Below are 7690 nucleotides of genomic sequence, written 5' to 3'. Positions count from 1 at the left end.
TGCTGCGGCGTCCCCTAGTTCACATAGGTTATGAGTTGGGTTTGCTCTGATATCATTTGTAACAACTCAGGACCTCACCCAAAATAGCTAATCGGAAGGTATTATATGGATTTCTTAATCTTATATAAGTATCCAAGATCTACTCAGCAAATAACCGATGTGGGACTAAACACACGCCCGCACAGATCCTCATATTATGCATTTAAACAAAAAAGAATAAATATAGGTGATTGATCCATGATTAGTGTTACTCCATTGGAATTAGATGCCCCCTTCCTGTAATATTCTAAAAGTTAACTTTGATGACAAGGTGAGGCCAGGGCAGGATATATCATCAAAGACCTTAGTGGATTTTGGAAGACGAACAGTGATGCGGACTGGGTCGCCTCCTATGTAGCCTATCATTCTGGATCTATATTTTGGGATACTTGCGATCGTGTGCCGCAAGCATTAGATCGTATTTTGTCTTATGATTGCTTTGGGCTCTTTCACCGAAGTGTGTAGTGAAAAGCCGGTTTAACAAAAAAAAAAAAAAAAGACTTTAGTGGGTAGCTAGATCTAGAAGAATCCATGCTAATTCATAACCAAAAGTGGAAGATACGAGCTGCCTGGGAATCAAATGCCTGGGAAGCAAAGTTGGTGGTTGCTTAGCAAATATCTGCAACACACGTCTTATTCACTGGATACAATATCATATGAAACAGAAAATACCCTTACTATCTGATATATTGCATTATGCTGAGTCCTTGATATCTTTTTCTTCATCCCACAGCTTCAAAGAAGCGAACGTCAGCTTGCAAATCTTCAATAGGACTGTGTTTTCAATATGTCATCCATCCCCCTTGCTATCAAGAACATGGTAATGGTGGATGCAATGGGGAGTATTCCTTTTTAGACTTTAGCATCTTACGTGCAAGTTTGACGGTTCACTCTCTTTTTTCTTTTTAAATTTTTTTTATATATAACAGTGTTTCATACTAATCGAGCATGAGTACAGTCAAGAAGATCAACAAAAAAAAAAAAAAGTTGACGGAGAGAAAAAGAGATAGACTCATGGCTCTTCTAGAGGATCTCTTTTTGTTTCTTCGGTTGCCTTTTTTTTTTTTTTTTGGTCTTTTTGAGGTCTTAGGACCGTCTTGTATTGTAAAACAAAGGCATTATGTCTCCTGGTATATGGCTTCAAGCTTAAGAGAAGTTGAAGTTGGATCATTTTGAAGCATAATGCTAACAAAGTTATGTTGGACATATTATATATATATATATATATGCATGCATGTATGTACATAGTCTGGATCAAGTTACATCAAGTGTAACTTTTTTTTTGAAATTAGATGATGGAAGTCTCATAGCAACAATCCAAGCATTGGATATGATTTATTCGCTAAATTACTTATATATTAAAGATTATGTAATTTGGAGACATCTAGATTATGTATTAAATAATTAAAAATTAGATAGTTTAAATAACACAAAATTTGTGACCATTTAATGTATAGGGTAAGAGTTTCTAAGTTATATGATTTTTTGTGTCAGTTTAGAACTAATAAAATATCTCTAACGATGTGGATCATTGATGTAGGATTCTTATTATTTAATTAAAAAAAATTTACTTTATAAAAGTTACAGCAAGTGTGTAACTTGAGCTTGACTCATACATACATATAAATACATACGAATGCATGCATACATACATACACACATACATACGTATACATGTATGTAAGCACACATATATATGGGAGAAAGGTATTATACATCCCGTGAATCCCACAATCCTAATGTTATGCTGGTCCTATCCAATTCATGGCTCCCCATTGAAGCCAATAATAACATTTAAAGAGATATGTACATCGTGCGGTATAGAATGCATATAAGTGTGTATGGTGTGTCCTAACTTAGTATGAATCCTTCTCCTCCTTGAAAATATGGTTGAGCAACTAGCAAGAAAAGGTGGTCAAAGAGTATGTTTAAATGTTATCGTTCATATTTTTTCATTGTCATTTTCTTTTGTCATGACATGGTCGGTGATCGTTCTTTTTTTTGCTACTACCACTTTTTTTTCTTCATTTTTATAATTTTATTTGAAAAATGATTCTCTTGAATATAAGGTCAAGCACTTAAATCCGTCATGGCCGTAGATACGTTAATGACTTTCTAGAACCTTCGTTAAACCACATTTTACGAAAGTGTTTGTCATAGCATCCAATGCTCCCTGTTTGGCTTGGGTTTTTGTCTTCCTTATCCCCACTTTCTCTGAGATAAGTAGCCAAAGAGCTTAGAAAGGCGTTGGTCTCGGTGACACACTGACACCCCTGGGACGCCTCGGCCCCTCAGCGGACATGGTCTCATATAGGCCCATGGTCTCTGGTCTCAAGCCAGACTCGATCTTAGAAATTAGGGAGGCCATGGCTTAGTGTTATTTTATTGTATGATAATATATTACTATAATATTATATGTAACACTATATTATAATATTATAGCATGCATCATTGTCATAAATTCACTATTATAATACTTTATATGCCTATTATCAAATTGGTACTCCGATTTGTAATATCTATGCTATAAAATAATATTCTTCTTCTTATTATCAACACTTAAATTAATTTTATCCTTTCCTCGTGAATTAGTCAAGCATACAAGTTCGCATGGGATAGTGGGGTTAGCCATGGTCGTCTTCTCCACTACCTTAAAAAAATACATCTTCAAACACCAATAAACAAACAAAGTATATTTCAAGACCTCTTCATATTCAAACACATTTTCACAAAAAGTTGGATTTAACATTATCGTTTATCAAACAAAAACAAAGTTGAAAATCCATAAAACCAGGTTTCATTCACATTGCCTGATTTTATTTCGCTAAAACCTGATCTCACCAACCAGTTCTAAAAAGCACCCCAAGGAGTTAGGGGTAATTAAGCACGTGCCAAAATCATTGACCAAAAGAGCTCCTTTAACACATGAATCTTTTTTTTTATTTGTTTGTAGTTTTTTTTTCCTTTATGATAAGATGGATAGCTCATCCCCGCCTAATATGAATATATCCAATAAAATCAAAAAATAAAATATCTCTAAACTGAAAAGGAATACTAGAATGAGTCGTCCATAAGGTGCCACCAGAATTTTCAACAACGAATGAACCAACCCATTTTAAAGCTCTATTTGTCTTCTTGTAGACACGAGATGCAAGAAAAGAGGCACAATTCCAAATTAGTCTCCAAATGTCTGACAATAGGGGATATTAACTGATAGGTTTAGAATGTTTCAATATCCATCCAACCACCGTAAAAGAACCACCATCCAAGAGGATGTGATTAGCCTTTAAAGAGAGAATAGAATACCTGATCCCCTCCCAAGCTGTCCTCAATTCTACCCTAGAATAGACGTATCAAAAAGTTGTCTCCTGCCCACTGCAACGAATTAAGAATCCAAACCCTTAATTACAAATTTAGCTCCTCCTCTAGCACCTCTAAGAGTAATGCTACTATCAAAATTAACCTTTATAAAACTCAAGGGTGGGAACTCATATGTAATACATTGTCACGCCCCCGAACCCATCACCCGGGTCCGGCACGCGACCGGCCGCATGATCCCTAGAGCAATGCCCTAAAGATCATGCAAGGCCTAAGATAAACAACAATTCCAATAATTCCAATAATTCCAATAAATGCCAAAATCAATAATTAATGGAATTCAATCAGATCCAACCAAAATGTACTGAATGATTACATAAATTCAAATGTCCATAAATAAGAGATAAATTGACTTCTAACTATCTAGCAGTCTGACTCAGATCGAGCTCACTTCTTGTCCCATCCGACAGATTCTACGAATCCAGTGCCTCTGAAAAAAAATGGAAGTGTAGTATGAGCTTTTCCAGCCCAGTAAGAATCCCAACAGCCACACACAACAAAATCATAAAATAATCAAGTATCAAAATATATATATCATTTCATCATTTCAAAAGCTCAACAAACAACAAATATATGTAATCAGTACATATACACAAATCCTTTTTCACATTATGTGATCCATTTCCGTATTACTCAAATTCCAAAGTTTTCAAACTTTTCATTTCTGGCGTTGGACTAACCAAGATCATGTCCCAGTCCAAGACTGCACAAATCCCACGCATAAGCTCGTGGCAGCTATCCCACGCGTAAGCCCGTGGAGGCTATCCTACGCATAAGCTCGTAGAGGCTATCCCACGCGTAAGCCCGTGGAGGCTATCCCACGCATCAGCTCGTGGCCGCTATCCTACGCATAAGCTCGTAGAGGCTATCCCACGCGTAAGCCCGTGGAGGCTATCCCACGCATCAGCTCGTGGCCGCTATCCTACGCATAAGCTCGTAGAGGCTATCTCATGACAAGGTTAGTCCAACCCATATTACATGTCTAGTTTTACATGTTCAATCACATTCCCATCACATCACATATTTTCATAAATTTTCAAAAATATGTTATTTTTTCCCAAATGAATTTATCTCAATATTTTCATTATAAACAACATGCACGCCTCATAGGTGCCGCATCAACTCATAAACAATAACAACATAATAATGAAAATATGTTGATAAAAATTCGTCTCATATGTATCATATCAACTCACAAGCAATAACATCAAAACCGTAAATAAATCCAACGATAAATCAATATATGCATAGAAGTGCTCAGATGTAGGGATTCTTACAGAAATTGTAGACTGACTCAAACACAGTCCAAATCACAACCTACGCGCTGGGGTACTGAGTCCCCTGATCAAAACCTCCTGGCACCACTGTCTCCTCCCCTACAGCATCAATTACAATCACAAACTAAATCATTTAATATTTAAATATTCAAAACTATAATTCACATCTGCTATGGGGTCCATCATCAGGTCCCCAAATATCTCAATCCCTCCAGATCTAGGGCAGTCGGGGTGGCCCGACTCCCACCCTTGTACCACCGGCCTGTGTTGTTGCCAGCCGTGGCCGCAGCCATGCCGGCGACGATGGCCGGTCCCGGTGAAGAGATCAAGAGAAAGGGATGATTCCTCTCTCTTCATGGTTGGGAATACATCTCCCTTCTTCAAATCTTTTTGATCCAAGGGCGATAGCCATGGTGGCTGCCCTCTCCTTCCCAACCCAACACACCTCGGCCACTACTGGCCGGACCATTGCCGGCCGCCCCTGCTGCAGTCGCCGGCGATGGTGGCTAGCCAAGAGAAAGAGAGAAGAAGAGGTCTCCTCCTCTTCTTCTTCTTTTCTCTTCTCCTTCTTTTTTTTTTTTCTTCTTCTTTCTTTCTTTCTTTCTTTCTTTCTTCCCTCCCCTCCATCATCAACAGATGAACCACCGAGGTGGTGGCTCAGCCTCTCTCCCCCCACACCCGACGGCAACCCAAGCTGCCTTCCCCCCGACCGCTGTCGTCGCCGCCGGTGGCCAATCCACGCGGAGGGAGAGGAGGAAGGGACGGGATCACGAGGAGGAAGGCCTCGGATCCGCCATCCCCCATCTCCAATCAAAGCCCTAGAACCCTACTCCAAATCTCCTCTATCCCGACCACCCCACTGCCATGGACCTCGGCCAATCCCGGCGGCCGACGGCCGGCGGCAAGATCCGAAAAGAGAAGCCGAAACAGGGTACCCCTGTTTCGGATCCTTCTCCGACGATCTCACCGGCCAAATCCCCATCATCACCGCCCTAAGTCCAGAAAATGAAGCATAAGGAAGGGAGCCCCACTTACCTCGGTCCGACGACGTGCTCCGGCGACCTTTCCGGCAAGAGATGGATGGAAGAATCCGTGAACAAATCACCGATCTGTGGAGGGTCTTCTCCGAAGGAAAGGCTTTAGAGTTTTCCCCCACGGCCGGCCGGATCTCGGCGCTCCGTCTCCACTCCGGTGTTTGGTCTCCTCCGGCGAGTCGCCTCCCCCGATGACCGGCCTCCCCTCACGCCGCCGCCTCCCCCCTGCAAGGCTTCCTCCACGATCGTGCCTAGGGCACGATCATAAGAGGGATACGGGTCCGGTCTTTTCGGGCCGGCCCGTTAACCTCTTTTTTTTTCTTTTTTTTTGGGGGGGTTTTTACATTCTCTCCCCCTTAAAAAAATTTCGTCCTCGAAATTAACTTACTTGAAGCCTCAAACTTTAAAAAAATATGCATCCATTATATCATTCCTGATATTTCAAATAGTCTCCCTCTCGGAGTACCTACTCACAAGATTTTGACAAACAAAAATTACAGCATCTCGAAACTTGATCCTTTCTATTTACCACACGTAGTAAGTTCTTTTGATCTCCTTCAAAAGAATTCCAAACTCCCAACCTTGGATTAAAATGCCATAATTATATCCCAAGAAATTAATTTCTCTTAATTCTACCCAGAGATCATAATTGGCTTGACAGAAATAGGAGAAATCTTTAGTATCAAATGCTCTTAATATTCTATAATCATTTTTCTTTTCTTTCTCCCACATCATTCCAACAAATAAGAGATCCATGTTAAAACATTCCAGGCCCAAACTTAATCACAGAGCTATCAATCCGTGAATGCTAAATTTGAGATGCCCCAAAATTCTTCTTAGAATTATCAAAAATAGGAGAGCCCATAACTACTTCCAGTAGGCAAAGAATCAACCACATTCCCCTCTACTAGAAAACTAACTCAAGTCTTCCATAATAATACCCCTCAGATCAAGGTATTATCATTATTATTTTTTTTTTCTTTTTCTAATCGGTTTCAAAATAACTCAAACCACTACACTTCCGCTGCGCACTCTGATCTAACTCATCAAATTCTCTAAAGTCACAAAATGATTTCTGTCCAAACTATCATTTTGCATCGTGACTAAGAAAATCCAAATTTTAAATTTTCAAGTAGAACTAGAGCAAAACCTCTAGATCTTTTTGTTCTCGATTTATATAGAGTATACTTACCGTAACTAACCCCCAAGGCATTAATCAAGTTTATGGTCACTACATGATCTTCACTTCCATTTTAGAATTCAAAATATCTAGGTTTAATTTAAAATAAGTTAACCGTGGATTTCCTCAGCAATTCGATTAAACAATCTACGTTGATCTTCTTTCAAAAAGATTTACTTCAAATTCAATGGTTTAGGAGTCATTGAGCCAATACACTAGAATTTAACTCGATCGATCTCCAGATCTTCCTTCACCAAGATTCTTAACATCCATCAGTAATGCTATATATGATAATTCATGTAAGCATCTCATGACCGAAGTCTCTACTCAATATGACATTTATTAGTGGCTTCATCAACAACGACAAAAGATCCCTGCTCAAATCTTAAACCTAGGCTTGAATTTTAAATTAACACATCAAATAGTCTTCTACAATTATAAGTAAAATCCAGTAGCCCAATCCAAACATGAGAATTCAAATAATTAGAATTCTCCCATCAATATGCATACTCTATGGCCTCAAAATAATCAAATACATCTATAGGAAATAGACCTATTTGCAATATCCAACATGCCAATATCAGATATAATCCACATGCATTTTCAACTTCGAAGAACATTCCTTTCAATATTATGAAATCTCCTTAGCTTACTCCAATACTAAATCAACGTACAAATCCCACTCTAATAATTAGCAGCAAAACCAAAAGTATGATCACATCAAAACCCACATCAAATTTGAACTTTCAAATTATTTAAATAATATCTGAACATGGTATACT

Source organism: Phoenix dactylifera, chromosome 11 (genome assembly GCF_009389715.1).
Source record: "Phoenix dactylifera cultivar Barhee BC4 chromosome 11, palm_55x_up_171113_PBpolish2nd_filt_p, whole genome shotgun sequence".
Taxonomy (NCBI): domain Eukaryota; kingdom Viridiplantae; phylum Streptophyta; class Magnoliopsida; order Arecales; family Arecaceae; genus Phoenix; species Phoenix dactylifera.
Note: the sequence above shows the minus strand (reverse complement) of the source record.